At 45.8% G+C, this 25,693-nt stretch overlaps 1 long non-coding RNA gene across 1 annotated transcript; it reads right to left on the reverse strand.

The window, feature by feature from the left end:
• Nucleotides 1-204: 204 nt before the first annotated feature.
• LOC119566137 lies at nt 205-25,693 on the reverse strand. The gene is made up of 3 exons (XR_005225212.2): nt 25,380-25,693; nt 16,341-16,414; nt 205-698 (listed from the first exon to the last, which is right to left on the reverse strand). It is a non-coding gene; the product is annotated as an uncharacterized LOC119566137 (long non-coding RNA).

Consider the following 25,693-nt stretch of genomic DNA (forward strand, 5'->3'; position numbering starts at 1 on the left):
CTAGGGACTTCATGTGCCTACAGGGTTAGGTAGCAGCTGTGAGGTGGTTTTGTGAATGCCAATAGTGCCTATATGTTGGACTTGGGCACCTAAAGCCACCTACATCCTCCTTGAGAATCTGGCCCCTGTGTGTTTAACACTCTTCCCACCCCTCATATGTTATGTTTCATGGCATACCAACAGAGAAGTTTAACAAATACAAAATACTCTTGCTGAAAGTGTGGCCATGTAAAACTACTTTATTTCTTCAAATTCAGAAGGATAACATACAAGAACAAAAACAGAGAGAGAGAAAAAGCAGGTTGCTCCCCCAGGCACAACTCACCCCACTTTACTCTAGACTGGCTGGCTGGCTGCAAACAGACTACTGCCCACTTCCCTACAGAGCCCCTTGAAACCAGGACCAGGAAAAAAATATTAAAATTTAAAGTGACAGCTTACAATTGTAACACAGTTTTAAATACAATGCATACAATAATCAGATGGTGTCAGAACTATTGGTAAAGTGTGAAAAGGACTCATGGATTCTTCTGTTGTCCTTCCTGGCAACATCATGCCTCGGTCTCCGCAGGAAGATGTGATGTGGACTCCTACTTCTGCTTGAAGTCTCCCTGAGTCAGGAGCAGGAGGGTCAGCATCACCTTCTGTAACCTTCTACAGGTCTTGCTGGGAGCTCCGGCTGCTCTCCCCCAGGATTCCTGTAAATCAGGGAACATAAGGGCAGCAGTTTAGTTAGAACAAAGGGATGACAATGAGGAGTCCTGAGTGCTAGTCCCAGTTCTGTCATTTTTAGTGTGGGCTATTAGACGAGACATTTAACTACTCTACATCTCAGTTTCCCCATCTGCAAAAGGAGGATACCAACACCCACCTTTGTGAAGTGCACTGAGCATCCCACTTGGTGATAATAATATAACCGCCCAAAAGAAACAAAAGTTTGAAGCAAAGCATGAAAACCCGACTCAGTCATGGTCACTTTTATCTCCTATTGTTTACTTTCTCAAAGAACACTAACAGGCTGGGGAAGTGTGGCTTTCCCTCATGAAAGTTCTGCTGGTTTGACCCTATCAGGCTTTACTGTAACTGTCATACCAATTCCATCCTTAATTAGGCTCTTAATTAGTTTCCCTGGAACCAAGGTGAGTCTCACTGCTCTGTAATTCCCCTGATCTCCCATGACTTCTTTTTAAATATAGCTGGCATGTTATATGAACACTTTATTATCTTTAAGGATAATTGCTGTTTTAAAGACTATATTGCACTTCCTTGTCAATATCAATACTGTTTCAAACTTTATTTAACTCAAAGTTTTCAAACCTATCCAGACCTGGTGCACTTGGGAAATCTCAAACATACTGACTGGGTTTATGTTCTTGTATTGTACCCTTCATAGTGATTTGCCTATTGAGAAATAACAGAGAATGCCTAATGCCAATAACTGGGGCTAATCAAATCCGGCCCTGCCTTTTCCCACTCCTGTCCCATTGACTAGGTAAATAAATATCCTCTGGCCAAATGAAGAAAAAGCCAGAGTGAACAAATGCTTCTTGTACCACATCCTAAAAATGACAAGATATGGGCTGGATGAAAGAGCAGGAGGGAGTGATGGGCAAAATGAAGGTCCCTCTATTGAGAATGTCTTGTTTTATGACACCTGGACTTCAACCCTGGAAACAGACATTAAAAATTTTCAACAGTGGCTTGTCCCTATACACATGCCCTACACAAATAAAGGAAATCACCCCTGCATGAGCCAACTCTCACGGGATCACAGAACTTAGACACTGAAAAAGTCTCATTCAGTCACTTAGACCGAGATGCTTTGGTGTTGCTCCATTCAGCATTGAAATGCCTAACCCCCTGGATAGCCTGCTGTCTAGAGAAGTCTGCAGCTCTGAGTTAGCTACCCAGGCTCCCCATACAATGCATGGGGAGAGTTAGACACTTTAAAAAGATCTTAGAAGCCACCTAAGCTAGTCAGGAATGAAACATCGAGGAGAGGGTTGAGGAGAGGAAAGGGGCTTAATTACCTAAATGCCTGAACTGGTATGCAGGGCTGCCAGGTCAGATAGGCACCTGCTTCTCTTCGAGATCCTCAGCCATGAAACCAGTCCTGGAGTTAGGCACCTAAACCAAGTCAGCTGCTTAGGTAGCTGTGCTGAGGTATCCACCCCACACAAGGCCTGAGTAGGCAAAAAGGGCCAATTAATCCCATCCCAGACTGCACCTGGAAGATAGGGTCTCATTGATGATGAAGCCCAGGTAGGCAGGGCCAGGCTGAGCTAGTATAAAAACAGGAAGTTGTGAGCAAGAGGGTTCTGCAGAAAGGAACTCCGCAGTGACTCCCTAGAAAGGAGGGGTGTTAGCAAGAGACAAGGAGAAGTCCTGCGTGGAAATGAGCCTGGAGATCCTGCACTGGAATACAGACTCTGGCAAGAACCCAAGAGGGATGAAATAGTCACAGGGAGCAGAGGAAGTTCTAGTGGTAACCCAGATGGGAACCAGCGTTTGAGAAGAAAGGAGCACAAGGAAACAATAAGAGGATCTGGGATTGCTTAGGCTGTAGTTGCTACTCATAGGGTCGGTCCCTGGACTGGAACCCAGAGTAGTGGGCAGTCCTGAGTTCCTCTACTGGCCATTGGGTCAGAAAACTGCCTGAAACAGTTGATCCAGTGGATTTTGTTACCCCAGAACAGGATCGCTAAAGTGACATTGCCAGAAAGCTAAGTCACAAAGAGGGAGTAAAACTGAGTCCAGAGACAGGGTAAAAGAGAGACACCATGGGTCAAGCAACCAAAGGAGGGGGTGAATCAGGCCAGACAAGAGGCAATCTCCAGATAAGCCACGAGGAGGCACCCCAGTAGCGAGTAGAAAACCCTGTGACTAGGGTAGAACTACTTTCTACTTGCACAAAACTGAACATCTTTGCCCTACCCCCCCGCCCTGCCCCTCCTCTGAGGCCCCGCCCCTGCCCCCACTCACTCCATCCCCTTTTCCTCTGTCACTCACTCTCTCCACCCTCACTCACTTGCTCTTTTTCACTGGGCGGGGGCAGGGGTTCTAGATGGGGTGCGGGCTCTGGCTGGGGATGCGGGCTCTAGGGTGGGGCCAGAAATGAGGAGTTCATGGAGCAGGCCCTCAAGGAAACCATTTTGAAGCACTTGGAGGAGAGGAAGGTGATCAGGAACAGTCAACATGGATTCACCAAGGGCAAGTCATGCCTGACCAACCTAATTGCCTTCTATGATGAGATAACTGGCTCTGTGGATATGGGGAACACAGTGGACATGATATATCTTGACTTTAGCAAAGCTTTTGATACGGTCTTCCACAGTATTCTTCCCAGCAAGTTAAAAAAGTATGGACTGGATGAATGGACTATAAGGTGGATAGAAAGCTGGCTAGATTGTCGGGCTCAATAGGTAGTGATCAACTGCTCAATGTCTAGTAGGCAGCTGGTATCAAGCGGAGTGAGCCAGGGGTCGGTCCTGGGGCTGGTTTTGTTCAACATCTTTATTAATCGTCTGGATGATGGGATGGATTGCACCCTCAGCAAGTTCACAGATGACACTAAGCTAGGGGGAAGAGGTAGATATGCTGGAGGGTAGGAATAGGGTCCAGAGTGACCTAGACTAATTGGAGGATTGGGCCAAAATAAATCTGATGAGGTTCAACAAGGACAAGTGCAGAGTCCTGCACTTAGAATGGAAGAATCCCATGCACTGCTACAGGCTGGGGACCGAATGGCTAAGCAGCAGTTCTGCAGAAAAGGACCTGGGGATTACAGTGGATGAGAAGCTGGATATGAGTCAGCAGTGTGCCAACAGCATATTGGGCTGGGTTAGTAGGAGCACTTCCAGCAGATCGAGGGAAGTGATTCTTCCCCTCTATTCAGCACTGGTGAGGCCACATCTGAACTACTGCGTCCAGTTTTGGGCTCCCCACTACAGAAAGGATGTGGAAAAATTGGAGGGAATGCAGCGGAGGGCAATGAAAATGAGCAGGGAGCTGGGGCACATGACTTATGAGGAGAGGCTGAGGAAACTGGGCTTATATAGTCTGCAGAAGAGAAGAGTAAGGGGGAATTTGATAGAGCCTTCAACTACCTGAAGGGGGGTTCCAAAGAGGATGGAGCTAGGCTGTTCTCAGTGGTGGCAGATGACAGAATCAAGGAGCAATGGTCTCAAGTTGCAGTGGGGAGGTCTAGTTTGGATATTAGGAAACACTATTTCACTAGGAGGGTGGTGAAGCACTGGAATGGGTTACCTATGGAGGTGGTGGAATCTCCATCCTTAGAGGTTTTTAAAGCCCGGCTTGACAAAGCCCTGGCTGGGATGATTTAGTTGGGGTTGGTCCTGCTTTAAGCAGGGGATTGGACTAGAAGACGTGCTGAGGTCTCTTCCAACCCTAATCTTCTATGATTCTATGAGGGAAGGGGCTCCAGGCTGAGGCAGTGGGTTGGGATGCGGGAAGGGGTGAGGGCTCTGGCTAGGGCGAGGGATGAGGGATTTGGGGTGCAGAAGGGAGATCCGGGCTGGGGAGTGGAGCCGAGGGGTTCAGAGTATGGGAGGGAGCTCCAGAATGAGGCAGGGGATTGGGGTGTGGGAGGGGGTAGGGGATCGGGCTGGGGTTGTGGGTTCGGGGTGGGGCCAGAAATGAGGAGTTCAGGATGAGAGAGGGGGCTCCGGGCTGGGGCAGGGGGTTGGGTGCAGAGGGGGTGAGGGCTCTGGTGTGGGGACAGGGATAAAGGATTTGGGGTGTAGCAGGGGGGCTCTGGGCTGGGGCTGATGGATTCAGAGTGTGGGAGGGGGCTCTGGGGGTTTGTGAGGGCTCTGGTTGGGGGGGTGAGGGCTCTGGCTGGGGGTGCGGACTCTGGGATGGGGATGAGGGTTTTGGGGAGCAAGGGGGTGCTCTGGGCTGGGATTGAGGGGTTTGGAGGGTGGGAGGGGAAATCAGGGCTGGGGCTGGGGGGTGAGGTCTCCGGCTCGGTGTGCGGGCTCTGGGATGGGGCTGTGGATGACAGTTTCAGAGTGCAGGAGGGTGCTCCAGGCTGGGATTGAGGGAGTCAGCAGGCAGGAGAGGGTTCAGGGCTGGGGCAAGGGGTTGGGGCACAGGCTCTGGGCAGTACTTACCTCAGGCAGCTCTCAGAAGCAGCAGCAGTCCCCCTCTGGCTCCTATGCGGAGGTTCAGCTAGGTGGCTCTATGCGCTGCCCCGTGCACAAGTGCCACCCCTACATCTCCCATTGGCCGCAGTTCACAGCCAACAGGAGCTGCAGAGCCAGTGCTTGGGGCGGGCGCAGCATGCAGAGCCCCCTGGCTGCCCCTACATGTAGGAGTCGGAGGGGGGACACGCCGCTGCTTCCGGGAGCCGCAGGGAGCCTGCCTTAGCCCCACTGCACCACTGACTGGGCATTTCAGTAAAAAACCGGACACCTGGCAATCCTACCTGTGACACTAGCCCATATCCTAGCAGCCAAACCTACCTTTTTCTCCTACTCACACTCAAAACCTCTGTTATGTTTTCCCTGTTTCCATGTGCCCCCTGATGTCCTGTGTGGGAGCTGTACTGCGCCCCCACTCACCTATCAGTGGCCTGCATCCACTCTTCCTGCTGTGGGGTCTGAGCTGTCTGACAGGTGTCAGGTCTTAGATGTACTCAGAGCATACCTACAGGATCCAGCTCTGTGGGTGAGATAGACATTCTGCTAGAATCCCACTTCAGGGCTGGTGGGGCTCCAAACTGCTTGTTTGCTGTGTTTGCCTGGGATTTTCTAAGGACCAAAAGGGAATCAGCCACCCAGGGGTTTTGGTTTTAAGCTAGTACTGGATGTGATCTTGTCTATCATTGTGAAGGATGTCATTTTGAGTGGCTGCTCCACCCTGCCACTGTGACTTCACACGCACCATGCAAGTGAGATCACACTGGCAGGGACAGGCACTGAAAGCACCAGAATGTCTGTTGTTCGTGGCCACCCCAACCTAGTGGGATTTTCAAAAATGCCTAGAGGTTAGATCCACAAAGGGATTTATGCACTTAACTGCCACTTTTAGGTACCTAAATACGAAATTTAGATCCCCAAAACCTCTGCTTAGCTGCCACCTAATCTGTAGGTGTCTAAAATCCCCTGTTGCTTACTTTTCCACTGATAAGGTCCCTCAGGCACCTAAAAATCTGCCAGTGGGCATGAATGCAGAGGCGTCAGTGCCAATGCTGAGGCACTTAAGCCCCAGCAGATTCCCCCTCGCTCCCCCAGACTTGATCAGATAGGCATGCTCAGAGGCCACCTAATAGATCAGGCCCTGTACAAAAAAGCAGGAGTGGCACCTATACCCCTTATAATGTTTAAAGTTGGGAACTCTTATCTTCCCTCTGCCTGACTCAGAAAGTAATTCAAACCAGTGCCTCCTACCTCCTAGGAGAGTGCCCTAACCACAGGCCTCTGCGGTATTCTGCTGTGGGGCTCTGTCTCTCCCGTTGAAGCTGTTCCTCTTTGTATAAAATACTTAGTCATTGGAGCAGGCACTGGAACTTGAGTCCCTGGTGATTCCTGTGACTACTGGGCTATAAAGTCAATCCGTTGGACACAATGAATATTTAATTATTTACAGAGTGTGGAATGACTTCAACTGGAAAGAGAGAGATAAATTCCTTGAGGGGCAGGGTGTAGGACCCACTCTTCTCCTCAGCATTCCCTACAGGCTAGCTGAGACAGCTCCCTGCTCAGCACGAGAGTTGGTGCTTTTGAAAAATCTCACTAGGTACCTATCTGCATCTTTAGGTTCCTAAATACTGTTAGAAATCTGGCCCTAACTGCTCTTTTGAAAATCCCAGCTTAGATTTAGTTATGAATGAAAAGAACGAACTATGTGAATTTTAAGCTAAGAAAAAAAATAAGCCATGTGAAGTATCAGCAAATTAACTACAAATATGGGCTTAACATTCTTTAAGAGATAGGACACATCAGGAAGCTTATAAACCAAGATAACAATTATTACCAATATAATTCTTCCAACCTGATTTTGATGGCCTTATTTTAAATCATTTAATGTTTTTGATCAGACCACAGTATTTTTCCTCATGCCTTTCACCAACTAACATAAGAAATACAATTGTTCCTCAATTTTATAAGGTTTGCATTTCATCCTAACGTTAGAGAATTAATCATGAGGGAAACTAAAGTGCAGTGATTAGAATGGATCACATTAAATAAGAAATAACTGAATATAATATATATATATATATTTAAACAAAGATAAGCTATCGAGACTTCATGTGAAGCTGTTACTAGCCAACTAATTTATTTCTATCAAACTGAATGAGTAACCCCTTTAATAATATTCATAAAGCCCTAACTGAGAAGCATGCAGTGCAAATGTAAAAATAATATTTTGTAGTTACACAGCATTTTTCATCAAAGGCTCCCAAAGTACTTTCACAAACATTTAATTGCATAAAACCTCAGAACCCCTCTGTGATATTTATTATAAATATTCAATGACAGGTAAAGAGAGGTTAAAATGTCTTTTCTAGGCAAGCCACCGATAGAACCCAAGTGCCCTTGTTCCTAGTACTGTGGTTTAACATAGGCAACTCCTTCTCTGAACAGAGAATGGCAACTCTTCTGGAGTCAGTGGGCTGTCTGATTTCTCTCTCTATGGGGGTCTGATCCAAAACCCAGTAGCACCAATGCAAAAAATTCCACTGACTTCAATGAGCTTTAATTCACACCATTTCTACTCTACTGCTAGATCTGTTTTTTTAAGCCAAGAAAGATGATGGCAGATTTGTGTAACACACTTTGTTTTCTCTGCTCCATAAGTAGGCAAACAGCCAATTTACACAAATAACAACCAGCATGTGTATATATTGATTTGATACTGTCATGTTTTGGGGTGCAATCCAGATGGTGGTTATCACTGTGTGTCCTGTTACCCTGGGTGCCTTAAAATACTCTGTGTCTGGACACTCCCAGCCAGCATACAAGCATGCACTGAATGTCTGTGAAACGCAGCCCTGGTTCAATACCTCTGATGCCAGCAGCCTGCTTGTTACACCACAGCTACAGTCTGGTCTCCACCAGGCTTGGATACAACTAGCCAAGTGACCCCAACGCAACCCCAGTCCTGAATTTCCCCAGGACCATCTGCCCTGAAGTGTCTGGTCCTTTCCTGGAACACTCAGAAATAATAAGGTTTGTTTGCTCCTTTAAAGAGACAATACCCAGGAGCTTGCCACATTAACTGGACTTAACAATTACTTCAATTAAAACATTACTGGGTTGGTTTAAATGAAAGTAAAACAAGTTTATTGACAAGAAGACATAGGTTAAGTGATGACAAGTAAAAAATAAAGATAGAGATGGCTACAAGCAAATAAAAGTGAAAATATGAGTCGAAGTCTACATTTTAATCTAGAAAGGCACAGTCTTTGTTTAAGATGGTTTTAATCACCAATTACTCTTAGTTCAGCATGGCTGATTGTCTCTGTCAGGACCTTCCACAGAAGTATGAGATCCTGGTTTTCCTTGTTGTCTTAGGTGAAAGATAACTTTGGCATTCACTGCCCTTCTCTTTAAAGTGCAGTAAACCCTTGAAAAGCCTCTTTCTTAAAGTACACTGACCCTACTGCAAGAAGCAGGCTTCCTAGGACTGCAGTCTCCACTCCTCATTGATAGTTGACTCATTATTTTCTCCCCTTGTTAGCTTGATGGTTTTGTTTACCTTTTACGTAAATGTACCTTCATTATCTCTGTCAGACAACCATGCTGGTTAGACAAGCAAATGCACAATTCTTTATGACCCAGATATGCTGACTTCCCAACCACATTGAGAGCTTTGATAGTTCCGTTTACCACATATGAAAATTACAATTCCATTGTCACTGATCACCCTGTTTCATTTGTATTCAAGACCTAGGCAGACCCGTTTCTACTTTGTTCATATATAGACTTGAAAATATAATATCAGAGGACATCCATAACTCCACATGTAGCATTGTCACCTATACTCCACAATGATATTACTGACTAATGTGTTAGTTTTCAAATGAAATCTCACAAGGTACAGTTTTATACAAATACCATTGCAATAGTGTGTGGATACAGGGGTGCTTACAGGCAGCACATTTACCTCCAACCTACTTTAGAAATATGCATCCCCAAACTCACGTCCACAGTCCTAAAATTCCATACCATTGTTAATAATCTTTTGCAATCAGAAATACTTCTGGTGACACTCATTATGTAAGCCTCTCTCTCCAATTTACAGTGGCATCAGCTAGGCAGAATTAAGACAAAAGCTGCATTTCTCTAAAGATATCTCTACAGAATTGACTGTCTTATTTCTTACCTTCAGTTCATATATTTTTCTCTTGCGGCAAAAAACTACTTACAAATTTATGGTACAGCAACAGCCTCAACTAATGTTTTCATCTCTTAATACACTGCATAGCAACACTAATGAGACAATTTGAAACACAGCTGTAAAAGTGCTACTGTGGATGAAACATATTGAATGAGAATTGGTGCAAAGACTCTTGTGTTCAGCAGATAGCTTGGGACACTTGGAGCTAGATCCACAAAGGAATTTAGGTGCCCAACTGCCACTTTAGGCACATAAATCTAAAATTTGGGTCTTCAAAACCCCCACTTAGCTGCTGCCTAAACCTGTAGATGTGTAAGTTTCCGTGAGTAACTACGTCCCTGAATTTCTGACAGAGACCATGTGTAAAGCTGCTTAAGTCCTGATACGGCCCAGCAGCTTGGCACCTAAGCCCCAGCAGGATCCTCAAACTGGGCATTCCCCTGCCCATTCTTGCCTGCTGGTCCTGATCTGATAGGCGTTCTCAGAGGCTGTTTACCAGATCAGGCCCAACACAAAACAAAGCAGGAGAGGAAGAACCCTCCCTTATACCAGTGCTTGGAGCACTCACAATGGATGTGGGAGATCCCAGTTTAAATCCCCAGTCTGCCTGTTTTGGCACAGGGGTATGAATACAGATTTCCTGCCACCCAGGTGTGTACCCTGTTCTTGTTCTCTTTCTGCCCCAATGGATATTTAAGTATTTCAGATGAGTGTCAGGCACTTTCAACACAAGGCCTGGGTTCCCCAGGCAGGGTTGGGATTTGAACTCAGGTTTAACAGGACCCCAGTGAGTGATCTAACCCCTGAACTATTGCCTGTATGGCAGTTACTGCCTCCATTTTTTGTGAGAAAGGGCTGACCTGACTTAGGCACCTAACTGCAGGACAGGGTTGAAGTCTGTGGATCCCAAGCAGAGGTAGGCACCTCCCTCCAGCCCATGTTTAGATGCTTAACATACTAGCTTGCTTAGGCAACTGCCTGTTCTGCTGTATTTTGTGAATCCCATTCGTAGGTACCTAGCTGTCCCCATGGGTAGGAAGCCTGGGTGCCTAACTTGGAATTGTGGATTCCAGAAGGTGGCAGAGTGCCTAAATGTGAGGTGTTGTGCTGCTAAGCCTGTGTTCTATTTGTGGATCTAGCCCATGCTTTTCTCATTACAATGTAAGTCAGATAGGCAGAGTGGCCATTATTACTGTAGGTCAAGGGACTAGAGAAACTATCAATGAATTAAAGAGACCAGGCATGTGGTATGCAGAAAAGTTGTTTGCTTAGCTGACCAGTGCTTAAATGGAACAATGCTTATGTTTTCTTCCCACAAGAATAGGTATATCTGGACTCCCTTTCTAATCAGCTAATCAAGCTACACATTTAACTCTTTATATCTCCTTATATGTCAGTCCCTATAGTGCCCAATCATTTTTGTTCTTCTTCTCCATAATTCCTTCACTTACTCAATATCTCTGGTATATGGCACGCAACTGACCACAATGGGCTGACCCGTGGATCCAGCCAAGTCACTCTTGGCACAGGAGGGAAACATGACTGTAAGCTTTGGAGCAAATGGGAGCTGGTTAAACTGGCCATAACTTAGAGCAGCCTAAAAGATGTTCTAACTCACAGTGGTCCTAGTGCCCCATAGGACCTGTTCCACTGGAGCAGGATGTCTGGAATACAGAACACCTTTCCACCTCTAGCCTGTCCCCTACGCTAAGATGTACTGTGTGTACCAAAATGGCAAATCTTATTGTGTTATTTGTTTATTCTAACACTTTATTAAACAAAATAAATTAATTGGGCTAAAGTCTGTAGTCCCATAATTGTAGAGAATGCTCTAGTGAACTGTAGTCAGAGAATTTTGCCCACTGAGCGGTGGTCTTCACTATGGGGAGATCAACGCTGCTGCAATCGACGCAGTAGGGATTGATTTAGCGAGTCTAGTGAAGGCCCGAGAAAAGTAAGGGAAGTCGATCGGAGAACGTCTCCCACCAACGCAACGCAGTGAAGACACCAGGGTAAGTCGACCTAAGCTAAGTCGACTCCAGCTATGTTATTCAAGTAGCTGAAGTAGCATAACATAGGTTGACTTACCCCACGAGTGAAAACAAGTCCTGAGCCTCCCATGTTTGTCGCTAGAGCTGGAGGAGAGTTTTTTGGCCCAAACTTTTTTTTAAAAAAAAGTGTTTTGTTGACTTGTTTCGGTAAAACTAAATTCTGTTGTGACACTTTTGAAATGAAATTTTTTTGACACTTCGTCAAAAATTTAGAAAAAAAACTGGTTTTAGTTCGAGCTGAAAAGTGAACTAAAAATATCTTTTGTTCATATACCTCTACTTGTACGTTTTTGTCTTTTCTGTTGTTTCTATTTTTTTTATTCTCTGTGATATTTTTTCCCCTGCAGCCCTATGTCTTTTTCCATATCTATTTGCCCTGAGTCAAATTTCCCCTTCTCTCTCAATTTTCATTATTCTTTTTGCCCTTCCTCCCTTTCTTTGCCTGTGTTGGTCACTCTCATTTCTCCAAATTCTTTCATTCACTTCTTCCTTATCTTAGTCATCCTCCATTTCTCTCTCATTCTCTTGTCTTCTCAATGTGCTTCTTTAACTCCATTCCTTTCCCCTCCATTGTGTCCTTCGTATTCAATTCATTTACTTCACCCTCTGCCATACTCTCTCAAGGGCTGTGGGCAGCCAGACCTAGTGGTCAGAGCCAGAGTTCAAACTCGGGAGTTGAGAGTCAGCTAAGTCAGGATACTGCGAGATCAGAAGCAGGAGACAAACTGGAGATCATAATCTCAAATCAGATGTGAAAACCTCAGATCAGATGCCAGGAACTCAAGCCAGGGAAACAGGAAGTACAAGGCACACAGTCCAGAACAGGGAGCCCAGTTGTTCAGTCAGCTTCCTATTCCTGTTGCTGGATTTAGTAGGGACTGTAGGCCTATTGGCTTCTCTGGGACTTCACCAATAGGATGTCAGGGGCGCAGCCTCAAACTGAGGCTGGGCTTCCTGGGTCAGCAGTTGTCAGCAGGCTGCCAAGTTGAGGATTGAAGTATCGCTGCTGCTGTGGACCTGGATTCAAGGCCCCTGGGTCATGACATCCTCACTGGTCACTCATTCATTTTTCACCCTCTGCCCTGCCATCTTTTGTCCTCACAGTCACCATATCCCACAGCCCTGATGACTTTCTGCAGTGAATGAAGGCAGAATAGGTGGGTCCCTCATGGAGCAAGAGAACCACTATAAGTGTGCTTCTTTGCCCTGTCCCAACCTAGGGGCAAGATGTACAGATCCATGGATCTAGCCTAATTCTGCCCCTGCTTGTGACACACAAACACAGTCTCTGTAAGTCTTATCGTAGGTGCTGAGATATTACAGTGAAGGGCGGCAGATAAATTGTACATTCAGGTTTCAAATCTGTTTGACTAGTTTGGTCCAGAATCATGCATCATGTTAATTGCCTGACCATGAAATGAGACGTGGCTTTGTTTTCATAGGAAATAAGACTCCCCTTTGCTCTTGTCTGCAAAGGTAACAATGCTCTTAACAAGGGTGCAACACAGGTGGCATGAAAAAGAATCACACAGCTCATTACGTTTACCTTGAAGTTAAGGCATGTCAATAGTATCCCAAAATAGGTGGGTCCTGTTTCTAGGGTCACTTTTCCAGTCAAATAATAAGAGCTAGTGGTGCAAGTGGTGTTCTCATCCATCCTCCCCGTGGAAGGAAAAGGCCTGGGTACAGACCGTCGAATCGTGGAAGTCAACAAATGGCTACGCAGGTGGTGTCGGAGAGAAGGCTTTGGATTCTTTGACTATGGGATGGTGTTCCAAGAAGGAGGAGTGCTAGGCAGAGACAGGCTCCACCTAACGAAGAGAGGGAAGAGCATCTTCACAAGCAGCCTGGCGAACCTAGTGAGGAGGGCTTTAAACTAGGTTCACCGGAGGAAGGAGACCAAAACCCTGCGGTAAGTGGGGAAGTGGGATACCAGGAGGAAGCACGAGCAGGAGAGCGCGAGAGGGGAGGGCTCCTGCCTCATACTAAGAAAGCAGGACAAACAGCAAGTTATCTCAAGTGCCTATACACAAATGCAAGAAGCCTGGGAAACAAGCAGGGAGAACTGGAAATCCTGGCAGTCAAGGAATTATGATGTGATTGGAATAACAGAGACTTGGTGGGATAACTTACATGACTGGAGTACTGTCATGGATGGATATAAACTGTTCAGGAAGGACAGGCAGGGCAGAAAAGGGGGGGAGTTACATTGTATGTAAGGGAGCAGTATGACTGCTCAGAGCTCCAGTATGAAACTGCAGAAAAACCTGAAAGTCTCTGGATTAAGTTTAGAAGTGTGAGCAACAAGGGTGATGTCATGGTGGGAGTCTGCTATAGATCACCGGACCAGGGGAATGAGGTGGACGAGGCTTTCTTCCAGCAAGTAACGGAAATTACTAGATCGCAGGCCCTGGTTCTCATGGGAGACTTCAATCACCCTGATATCTGCTGGGAGAGCAATACAGCGGTGCACAGACATTCCAGGAAGTTTTTGGAAAGTGTAGGGGACAATTTCCTGGTGCAAGTGCTGGAGGAACCAACTAGGGGAAGAGCTCTTCTTGACCTGCTGCTCACAAACCGGGAAGAATTAGTAGGGGAAGCAAAAGTGGATGGGAACCTGGGAGGCAGTGACCATGAGATGGTCGAGTTCAGGATCCTGACACAGGGAAGAAAGGAGAGCAGCAGAATACGGACGCTGGACTTCAGAAAAGCAGACTTTGACTCCCTCAGGGAACTGATGGGCAGGATCCCCTGGGAGAACAACATGAGGGGGAAAGGAGTCCAGGAGAGTTGGCTGTATTTTAAAGAATCCTTACTGAGGTTACAGGGACAAACCATCCCGATGTGTAGAAAGAATAGTAAATATGGCAGGCGACCGGCTTGGCGTAACAGTGAAATCCTTGCTGATCTTAAACACAAAAAAGAAGCTTACAAGAAGTGGTAGATTGGACAAATGACCAGGGAAGAGTATAAAGATATTGCTTAGGCATGTAGGAGTGAAATCAGGAAGGCCAAATCACACCTGGAGTTGCAGCTAGCAAGAGACGTTAAGAGTAACAAGAAGGGTTTCTTCAGGTATGTTAGCAACAAGAAGAAAGTCAAGGAAAGTGTGGGCCCCTTACTGAATGAGGGAGGCAACCTACTGACAGAGGATGTGGAAAAAGCTAACGTACTCAGTGCTTTTTTTGCCTCTGTCTTCACGAACAAGGTCAGCTCCCAGACTACTGCACTGGGCAGCAGAGCATGGGGAGGAGGTGACCAACCCTCTGTGAAGAAAGAAGTGGTTCGGAACTATTTAGAAAAGCTGGATGAGCCCAAGTCCATGGGACCGGATGCGCTGCATCCGAGAGTGCTAAAGGAGTTGGCGGATGTGATTGCAGAGCCATTGGCCATTATCTTTGAAAACTCATGGCGATCGAGGGAAGTCCCGGACCACTGGAAAAAGGCTAATGTAATGCCCATCTTTTAAAAAGGGAAGAAGGAGGATCCTGGGAACTACAGGCCAGTCAGCCTCACCTCAGTCCCTGGAAAAATCATGGAGCAGGTCCTCAAGGAATCAATTCTGAAGCACTTAGAGGAGAGGAAAGTGATCAGGAACAGTCAGCATGGATTCACTAAGGGCAAGTCATGCCTGACTAATCTAATTTCCTTCTATGATGAGATAACTGGCTCTGTGGATGAAGGGAAAGTAGTGGATGTGTTATTCCTTGACTTTAGCAAAGCTTTTGACACGGTCTGCAACAGTATTCTTGCCAGCAAGTTAAAGAAGTATGGGCTGGATGAATGGACTATAAGGTGGATAGAAAGTTGGCTAGATTGTCGGGCTCAACGGGTAGTGATCAATGGCTCCATGTCTAGTTGGCAGCCAGTATCAAGCGGAGTGCCCCCAAGGGTCAGTCCTGGGGCCAGTTTTGTTCAATATCTTCATTAATGATCTGGAGGATGGTGTAGATTGCACCCTCAGCAAGTTTGCAGATGACACTAAACTGGGAGGAGAGGTAGATACGCTGGAGGGTAGGGATAGGATACAGAGGGACCTAGACAAATTAGAGGATTGGGCCAAAAAAAATCTGATGAGGTTCAACAAGGACAAGTGCAGAGTCCTGCACTGAGGACGGAAGAATCCCATGCACCACTACAGACTAGGGACCGAATGGCTAGGCAGCAGTTCTGCAGAAAAGAACCTAGGGGTTACAGTGGATGAGAAGCTGGATATGAGTCACCAGTGTGCCATTGTTGCCAAGAAGGTCAATGGCATTTGGGGATGTATAAGTAGGGGCATTGCCAGCAGACTGAGGGATGTGATCATTCCCCTCTATTCGACATTGGTGAGGCCTCATCTGGAGTACTGTGTCCAGTTTTGGGCCCCACACTACAAGAAGGATGTGGAAAAATTGGAAAACCTCCAGCGGAGGGCAACAAAAATTATTAGGGGACTGGAACGCATGACTTATGAGGAGAGGCTGAGGGAACTGGGATTGTTTAGTCTGCGGAAGAGAAGAATGAGGGGGGATTTGATAGCTGTTTTCAACTACCTGAAAGGGGGTTCCAAAGAGGATGGATCTAGACTGTTCTCAGGGGTAGCAGATGATAGAATGAGGAGTAATGGTCTCAAGTTGCAGTGGGGGAGGTTTAGGTTGGATCTTAGGAAAAACTTTTTCACTAGGAGGATGGTGAAACACTGGAATGCTTTACCTAGGGAGTTGGTAGAATCTCCTTCCTTAGAAGTTTTTAAGGTCAGGCTTGACAAAGCCCTGGCTGGGATGATTTAGTTGGGGATTGGTCCTGCTTTGAGCAGGGGAGTTGGACTAGATAACCTCCTGCGGTCCCTTCCAACCTTGATATTCTATGATTCTATGAGCTAAGGAGTGAATTAATCAACTTAGGGAGTTCACTGCGTGTCTGACACCCATGAAGATTACTTACCTAATGCTTCATCTATGATAGGTAAATTCCATTATGATTCTTTTGCACCACTGAGGAGAGCTGCAGCAATGGCCCTTAGGGAAGATAAAAAATGAAAAGCAGAAGTGTCATACACATTCTAGAGCAGCCATTAGTTTAGATTTCTAAAAACTGAACTTCTAAGTACTTTGATTGTATTATTGATGTTTCTATAAACCTGAAAGGGAAACTAATTATGGGGTCAATTCTGCCAAAGTGGTCAACACTTCACAGGATCAGAACCCTGAATATATTGTGGTAAAATATGTAATGCTAGAGGTGCTACATAGAGTTTATGAACTGAATGAGTTAAGGGTCTGTGTGTTCCATGAAATATCTGCACATACGCCAAAAAATCTTTTAGCAGTTCACAGCTCTAGTGGGTTCATCAATTTGCACACACTGTAGGCATATTGCAGACTAATTACAGCTATTTAATTATTTGTTATATAATGCTGTAGATATACATGGCTCTATAAGGACAGCTATGGCAAAAAGTTTCAAAGATCTTACCATCTAAAGGCAAAAATCAATACAGTACAGAACATCATAAAGTAGACCACAGAGAAGAGTGTGATCTGTGTAGCATACTGCAAACAATGAGCTGGAGGATGCAGACAGGCAGGAGAGAAGAAAACAAATGTGAGCAAAATTGTAGAAGTAAAGGAAAACTGAAAGGGGAAAAGAAAAAAGTTGGAGAGGTGTGACAGGTTTCAATTGGTCCACCGAGCCGCTGGGGGGCGGCGGGGAGCTACTGCCTCACTGGCAGGCTTGATCGCACCTTTCTGTCACTAGGGAATTAGCAGAGGGAGGTGTGCCGGCAAGAGTCAGTGGCACGCCCCTCAGGCAGGGGGAGCACTGGCAAGAGTCAGTGGCGTTGTCGGGATTCTGCTACCCGAGGCGGGTTGGCCGGGGTAGGGGAACGCAGGCCCACCCAACTCCACTGCGTTCCAGCCCAGGGCCCTGACAGTGGCGGGAGGAGAGGGTCCCGCCGCTGGGTCAGCGGGGAGCCATCCGCAACACGCTGACCAAATAGACCCACCGCACTGTGCAGTTCTGCCCCTGGGCTACTTCCTACCCAGTCTCTCGAGCGGGTCCTTCTGGTCCCTCCAACTCGTCAGGGTATTGAGGTGCTGGCAGCTCCAGCTCCCCCTCCGCGTCAGACTCACGCTGGCTTGGGTTACTGCCTGGCTCCTCCAGTTCCTCCGGGTACTCGGCAGCTGGCAGTCCTGGTAGCCCCAGTCCTTCCTCCAGGTCAGGTTTCTCCTGGTCCAGGGCCTCCCCTGGCTCGGCAGCAGGGTCTGGAGGGAACAGCCAACAGGCTGTGTCTGTCTCCCTCCCCCGTGCTGCTCCGACTGGGCTAATGACCCCACCATTTGTACTTCCTGTTCCACCCCTCCCCTTCCGGGGATTGGAATAAGCTTGGTCTGGCCCCCCCAACTCAGGCTGAGAGAGTGGCTCTTTACCCTCTGGTTCGGAGGGAAGCCATCCTGGCTCCCTACAAGGGGGTAAGAAACAAATGTGTGTTTACTATATGAGTGGGGTTATGCATAATTAGATCCCGAAGCAAAGTGTCAGTGACTAGTGTACTTCATTATATTTCTGCTTCTTCCTCCTATTTTGTAATAATCCAGTTGTCACAAAAAAACAACAGACATACACTGAGAGTTAGCCCATGTATGATACCAAATTTTAGAGAAAATAGTTATAGACTAATAATATAATTTGCTTTTATACACTGTCTCAGGTCAAATGTGGATCTTAAAATCCTTATCTGAAAACTGTTATGTGGTGGAGAATGTGCTCTGGATTCCTAAGGCCAAATTCTGCATTCTGTTACTCATTGTTTCTGAGATACAAAGGTATGAGGGGAACCAACCACAACAATTTATATGATTATTTATTTTGCATTGCCAGATCAAAAGCCAGCAAACAAAAATTATTTGTTAGAGCCACCTGAATAATCCTTTGTGGCTGAACAACCCTGCAACTGTAGCACTTTCTTCTGTGTGTGAGCTATCTGCAAATGCTTTGATTTTGATCTTTGATATTTTTAATTGTGCAATATCTTGTGTTATCAAATTTCATTCTATTTGTAGTGTGTGATTGGTCGTCTAGGTCACATGGTATTGTTTCTGTTCTCTGACTGGAGCTTTTCAACCAGGAGAGAATTGAACTTTGAACAATGAATAACAAATACATTGTTCCTATATGAATGCCGCTGTTCTACTCTAAATACAAATATTCATACCAAAAAAGCCATTCCTCAAATATTTGTGCAAACAAAAACCTGTTAGTGGAAATGTTCATCAATAACTATTTAAGAGGGACATGGATATGGTCAAACCAAACATTGCTTGAAATTCAAACACTTGGAGTTCATGAACACCTTCTTGGGAGTATTTGAGGCACTCTCAATATGTTCTATTTTCAGAGATTGCATCACATAATGCGTAGCAATAGTTCACAAATGAAGGGAGGTCCCAACCCTGTAAAACTGAACTCAACTGGAGTTTGCTATTGTCTTCAATGGGAGGAGGGTCAGATTCCAAATGAAGTAAGCCATGTTGGCGTGTGATTAATCTTGGTGACAGCACTGACAAATATATTTGTCCTCAGTCAAGATATACCACATCTACTGCTTCCCCCTATCCACAAGGCTTGTTACCCTGTCAAAGAAAGCTATCAGGTTGATTTGACATGATTTGTTTTTGACAAATCCATGCTGACTGTTACTTATCACCTTATTATCTTCTAGATGGAGCAAATAATTAAGCAATCGATTTGCAAACATTATCTTTCCAGGTATCGAAGTTAAACTGACTGGTCTATAATTCCCCGGGTTGTCTTATTTCCCTTTTTATAGATGGACACTATATGTGCTCTTTTCTGGTCTTCTGGAATCTCTCCCATCTTCCATGACTTCTCAAAGATAATCGCTAATGACTCAGCTATCTCCTCAGTCAGCTCCTTGAGTATTCTAGGATGCATTTCATCAGGCCCTGGTGACTCAAAAACATCTAATTTGTCCAAGTAATTTTTAACTTGTTCTTTCCCTATTTTAGCCTCTTCTGTTCTTACTTCATTGTCACTGGCATTCACTATGTTAGACATCCAATCACCACCAACCTTCTTGGTGAAAATTGAAACAAAGAAGTCTGCCATTTCCACATTTTCTGTTATTATTTCCCCTCCCCCTCATTGAGTAATGGGCCTACCCTGTCTTCCTCTTGCTTCTAATGTATTTGTAGAATGTTTTCTTGTTACCCTTTATGTCTCTGGCTAGTTTGATCTCATTTTGTGCCTTGGCCTTTCTAATTTTGTCCCCACATACTTATGTTATATGTTTATATTCATCCTTTGTAATTTGACCTAGTTTCCACCTTTTCTAGGACTCTTTTTTGATTTTTAGATCATTGAAGATCTCCTGGTTAAGCCAGGGTGGTCTCTTGCCATAATTCCTTTCTTTCCTATGCAGTGGGATAGTTTCCTCTTGTGTCCTTAATAATGTCTCTTTGAAAAACTGCCAGCTATCTTCTATTGTTTTTCCCCTTAGACTTGCTTCCCATGGGATCTTACCTACCAACTCCCTGAGTTTGTTAAAGTCTGCCTTCTTGAAATCCATTGTCTTTATTTTGCTGTTCTCCCTCCTACCATTCCCTAGAATCATGAACGCTATCGTTTCATTATCACTTTCACCCAAGCTGCCTTCCACTTTCAAATTCTCAACCAGTTCCTCCCTATTTGTCAAAATCAAATCTAGAACAGCCTCTCCCCTGGTAGCTTTCTCCACCTTCTGAAATAAAAAATTGTCTCCAATACATTACAAGAACTTGTTAAATAATCTGTGCCCTGCTGTGTTATTTTCCCAACAGATGTCTGGGTAGTTGAATCCCCCATCACCACCAAGTCCTGTGCTTTGGATGATTTTGTTAGCTGTTTAAAACAAGCGTCATCCACCTCTTCTTCCTGGTTAGGTGGTCTATAGTAGACCCTACCATGACATCACCCTTGTATTTTTACCCCTTTTATCCCTACCCAGAGACTTTCAACAAGTCTGTCTCCTATTTCCATCTCAATCTCAGTCCAAGCGTATACATTTTTAATATATAAAGCAACAACTCCTCCCTTTTTTCCCCTGATGGTCCTTCCTGAGCATAATCACAGATTGCCTTAACACATTTTGGCTTCTCTTCAATCAGCTCTCTGGATTGTTCCTAGCTGTACCTGCCCCTCCTTTTCCTTCCATACATCAAACATGTCTCCCAAGTCATCTCCTTAACTCTTTCTACAATTCTTTCCCCTGCAGAGAGCTTCTGTGCACCAGCTCTCTCCAAACCCCTGTCATCCTGCTCTGACCCACTCTAGCTTCAGACAAGTTTCATGCTTGACCCCCACAGCAATGCACTCCTTGCGAACCCACGCACTCCTGCTGGTTCTCAGCATAAGTCAGATCAAGAGGCAGTGGAACATAGACAAAGCATGAAGGGACCCCATGCCAGCAATCAGTAAGGGTGTCCAGCAGAAGAAAGGCAGAGGTAGATCAAGACTCATTCCAGGCAAGTATCAATCTACATTGTGTGACAAAGTTCCTCCTCTGCCTTGGTGCCTCCTGCACTTTTTGGCAGATTTGCTCACCTCAGAGGTTCATGGCAGCCCTCAGTTTGGCCGCTTCTGCTAGAGGCTCAAATCTGCCATTCACTGAGCTAACCTCATCACTGGCCGGCTGGGAAATGGAGAACAATCTCCGCAGTCTCTGTTGTCCCACCTAGTGGGTCGGGGACAGGCCAGAGCCCTTTCCAATTTAGACTTTCCATTCTGGTGTTTCTCACAGACCAGGTGAACTCCTCCTGTGTCCGATCAGGAGTTGGCGGGATGCGGGAACCTGGGCCCACCCTCTACACCGAGTTCCAGCCCAGGGCCCTGTGGATAGCAGCTCTCTACAATGTTCCCTGTATCAGCTGCGTGACAGCTACAACTCCCAGGGCTACTGCCCCATGGGCTTCCCCCAGCACCTTCTTTATCCTCACTGCAGGATCTTCCTCCTGAAGCCTGATCACACTTGAACTCTTCAGTCCTCCAGTAGCACGCCTTTTCACTCCCTGCTCCTTGCACACACCCCTACTGATGGGAGGTCCTTTTTAAACCAGGTGTTCAGATTAGCCTGCCTACCATAATTGTTTCTAGAAAGTTCTTAATTGGCTCCAGGTGTCTTGATTAGCTTGCCTGTCTTAATTGGTTCTAGCAGGTTCCTGATTGCTCTAGGGCAGCCCCTGCTCTGGTCACCCAGGGAACAGACAACTGTTTACCAAGTGGACAGTATATTTGCCTTCTACCAGACTCCTGTACAGAAGTCACCAAAGTCGGAGACCTCCTGGACTATGACCGGGGAGACTGGCTGGATCCCCTGACGCTCGCTCAGCGCATGGGGCTCTCCAGACCTCGTACTGCCCTGCGCGTACTTCAGGAGGTGAGGGCCGCTTTTCCGCCCGCTGCTTGGGTTTACCTCGACCAGGTCCTGCGAGAGGGCGCGCCCCACCCACCCTCCACCCCAGGCCCTCCGGACCTTTTCATCGGGCCCCTGCCCCGTGGACCCGACTGACCCCCTCGCCCCTTCACCGTGAGCCAGCTGCGCGAGCTGCAGCCGGTCCGGTTCCAGACTGCGCCAAAACAACATCTCTACACGCTCGTGCTCCACACCCTTCATGTCCTCACCCTCGCGTCCCGCCCTGACACAAAGTGGCGGGACCTCTTGCCACCTCTAGAGGGTGAGGAGCCCCGGTGGGCCAGCCTCTATTCCACCTTAGTCCCGAGGCCCGCCGGGGATATCAGTTGGCTGCTCCTTCACGGAGCCGTGTACTTGGCGCGGTTCACCCCAATCCTGGACACCTGCCCCTTTTGCGGCGTGAGGGAAACCCTGGCACACGTCTATCTGGAGTGCGCCAGGTTGCAGCCCCTATTCCGGCTCCTCACGAATATTTTGTTAAGGTTTTGGTTGCACTTTTCTCCTCACCTTCTTATCTATGCACTCCCTGTCCGTGGCCCCACTAAGTCGCGGGACCTCCTGGTCAACCTCCTCCTGGCCCTAGCTAAAGTGGCCATCTATAAAACCAGGGTGAGGAGGTTGGCCGATGGAGTCTCCTGCGACTGCGGGGCCTACTTCTGATCCTCTGTCCGTTTACACCTCTGGGCAGAGTTCCTCTGGGCGGCATCCACTGACTCCCTTGACGCCTTTGAGGAGCGGTGGGCGCTGTCCGGGGTTCTCTGCTCGGTGTCCCCGTCCGGTTTCCTTCGTTTGACCCTTTGACCGCACTCCCGTCCCTGTTGTTCATTAGTTGTCCCCCGTAATTATTTGGTTTCCCAGGTCCTGTGGATCTCCCCCTTAGGCTGGGGGGGGATCCTTTAGCCGTGGGCGAGCTTCGCCCGCCCACTTCCTGGATCCCAATAAGGACCAGACTCCTGTACCCCACTGGTCTGGGTCTGTCACAATTGCTACTCCACAGCTAACCCCCCTTCTCTGATCCCTTAGATCGTGCCCCTCACCTGTCCTTTAAAAATAACCTTTTTTAAAGAAAAAGCTGGTTTCTTGGGTTGAGCATCTGGAAAGCAGACAGTCTCCCAGCAAAGATTTGCCAGTGCAAAACTAACAAAGGTAATAAGAAAATGAAAAGTAATGCACATTGGAAAACGTAATCCCAACTATACATATAAAATGATGGGGTCTAAGTTAGCTGTTACCACTCAAGTAAGACATCTTGGAGTCATCGTGTATAGTTCTCTGACAACATCAACTCAACGTGCAGCCGCAGTCAAAAAAGCTAACAGAATGTTGGGGATCATTAGAGAAAGAATAGATAATAAGACGAAAATATCATATTGCCTCTATATAAATCTATGGTCTCCCCACATCTTGAATACTGCACATAGATCTGGTCTCCCCATCTCAAAAAAAGATATATTTGAATTGGAAAAGGTACAGAAAAGGGCAACAAAAATTATTAGGGGTATGGAACAGCTTCTATGTGAGGAGAGATTAATAAGACTGGGACTTTTCAGCTTGGAAAAGGGATGACTAAGGGGGGAACATGATAGAGGCCTATAAAATCATGACTGGTGTAGAGAAAGTAAATAAGGAAATGTTATTTACTCCTCATAACAAACAAGAACTAGGTGTCACCAAATGAAATTAATAGGCAGCAGCAAACAAAAGGAAGTATTTCTTCACACAACATACAGTCAACCTGTGGAACTCTTTGCCAGAGAATGTTGTGAAGGCAAAGACTATAACAGAGTTCAAAAAAGAAGTAGATAAGTTCATGGAGGATAGGTCTATCAATGGCTATTAGCCAGGATGGGCAGGGATGCAAAACCATGATCTGAAGTGTCCCTAGCCTCTGTTTGCCAGAAGCTGGGAATGGGCAACAGGAGGTGGATCACTTGATGATTCTGCTCATTCCCTCTGAAGTACCTGGCATGGCTCGCTGCCAGAAGACAGAATACTGAACTAAATGGACCATTGGTCTGACCCAGTATGGCCATTCTTTTGTTCTTATGTAAGAAAGGGATTGCATTTTTAACCTTCCTAATAATGAAGAGTAAGAAATTCAAATTAAAAAATTACATTAACTGATAAGGCATCTCCTTTTAAAACCTACAGATTAGCATACACAAAACCAACGAAAAAAACCACTTCCCAATATTCCCCTAGGATGGAGAAATGTTAGAAATATTGATTTTTGGATTTGTCCAAAATAGTCTCTTTTTTTTTAGTTTTACTCAGAAATAGTAGAGAAAAAGCACACAAAACAAAAAAGGAAAGCAAGCTGTCTTTATTTTATAGTCCCCAAGCAGAGACTGCAATTTGCTTGGATTGGAAACCACAGTAAGTGTAGTTAAAAGATGTATGTCTTAGTTTTTAATAAGGTCCACTTTATTTGTCAATGCACAGATTCCTGCAGGATGTGAGAGAGAAACACCATAATTTGCTCTCTGGAAACTGCAAACATGGCTCTAGGTGCATATTAATACAGTTCAGTCTTGTCAATGAGGTAATTATTTGCTCCCCAGAGAGCTCATCTCACAGCTAGCCCTTCAGAGTTTTTCATTCATGTGGTGCAAGGTAAGAATTCTAGTCCACAGGCATACTGTGCTAACATAAAGTCTCACAAAGCAGACATTGGTCCTTCTTCTTATAGGGCCCTATTCAGCAAGGTACCTAATCATGTGTGTAACACTAAGCATTTTACAAGTCTGATGGAAATTATTCAGTTCATTCCCCCTGTGCAAACTCACGGACTACAAAAGGGCTGCCCAGGTCAGTAAAAGGAGAATCTGTGCCTAGAGTTTAGGTCAAGTGGAGAGGAAGGCCATATGAATTCTCTTGCTGTATCTTACTCACTGTGGGCCTGATCCAGCTCCCATAAAGGTCAGTGGCAAGGTTCTCATTGACTATGTTACTGGTTTAAAACTCTGGGCTGATAATATGGTGCTGTAACATTGAGCACTTGCTGTTGCATCTCATCTTGTTGTGTACATACAATTAAATGGAACTTCAACTATTACTCTATGCTTTTATACTACTACAAGATCAAATCAGGCCCTTAATGTAATTTGTCATGTTTTAAATCCTTGGTTGTTTAGGAAAGTGTGCATTATATTTTCCATACAAAGCTGATTTAACTTTTAATTAAAGGAATTTGGGTCAGTGATTATTAGTTGTACTATAACAGTGCCTACCTACAGGGCCCCATTGAGACCTGGGCCCTATTGTACTTACACATAGTAAGAAACTATTCCTATCCTGAAGTGCTTGCAATCTAAATAAACAAGAAAAGGGTTGGGAAAAGAAAGTATTATCAATTTTACAAATGTGAGGCACTAAGAGATTGTGGCTTGCTCAATTTCACACAAGGTGGCTGTATCCCAACCAGAAACTAAAACAGATCGCCAGAGTCCTAAGCTAGTGCTTAAAAAAAGTAGTTTACAAATACATGTAAAAACCACAAGACCATCTTTCCTTACCCTCAAACCTTCTTCTTCCTCCTCCTGGGCCTCACATTCCTGTTCTCACAGCTAGCCAGTAGTATCCATAGCTGGAGACCTGGATGTCATACGGGTTTAACTGAACAAAGGACTTGATTAGAATAAGGAGAAGCATTCTTTCTCTAACATTATTCTGTCTTTTCCTTGCTACTTCACCACATAGAATTTATGCCTAGAACCTTCCCCAGCCCTTCCTATCATCAGTTTCAAGAAATAATACACACATCCTCATCTCTTCCCTCCTTTTTCCTGAGTAAACAATCTCTCACAGGAATTAAAATTTAATAACCATT

Source organism: Chelonia mydas, chromosome 4 (assembly GCF_015237465.2).
Source record: "Chelonia mydas isolate rCheMyd1 chromosome 4, rCheMyd1.pri.v2, whole genome shotgun sequence".
NCBI classification, from domain to species: domain Eukaryota; kingdom Metazoa; phylum Chordata; order Testudines; family Cheloniidae; genus Chelonia; species Chelonia mydas.